Source organism: Puntigrus tetrazona, chromosome 3 (assembly GCF_018831695.1).
Source record: "Puntigrus tetrazona isolate hp1 chromosome 3, ASM1883169v1, whole genome shotgun sequence".
Taxonomy (NCBI): Eukaryota; Metazoa; Chordata; class Actinopteri; order Cypriniformes; family Cyprinidae; genus Puntigrus; species Puntigrus tetrazona.
Genome location: NC_056701.1, coordinates 7,946,132 through 7,946,735, shown reverse-complemented (window position 1 = coordinate 7,946,735; position 604 = coordinate 7,946,132).

Here is a 604-nt window from a genome sequence, read left to right as displayed (position 1 = left end):
TATGATGATTTGTCTTCATTAGTTTTGCATCAAAATGTATTCTTTTCTTGTTACTGTTTGTTACTGCTTATTATTAAACATTGCATTCAACTGTACATCATTGCCTTTTCATTGGATGCTTGTTAATGAGATGTATACTGACATCCTTTCACACACTGAATATTATAGTTACCGTTCTTTGAAGCTACAAGCTAGAGTATTCATTTACTTTTGTGTTGAACCAATACTAGGCATCGGATTAGCATCACATACTGGAAAAAGAGTTTGTGAAGTCAAAAGGAAGCATATAAATGAATCTTGTTTGTGAATAGAGTGTCTTATAAGGTGTTTAGAAGTTTAGAAGAAAGAATTCTGTGAGTTACTTCTTACGACTCCTAGTGTTCCACTGCAATCTACTGAAACAGAAGAAAACTGCCGTTTTAAACTGTGTCTACAGCAGCTTTTGTATCATTGCCAAATACGTTAGTGTCAAAAAATATATCTGTTCATTTCAAGCCTCCACTTAAATGATTCTGCCTAGTTTCCTCTTCCATCACTGTAACCCGGACCCATCCACACAAGGGGTTTTCCAGCTTGTTGTCTGATCCAGTGCATGCTACAGCAG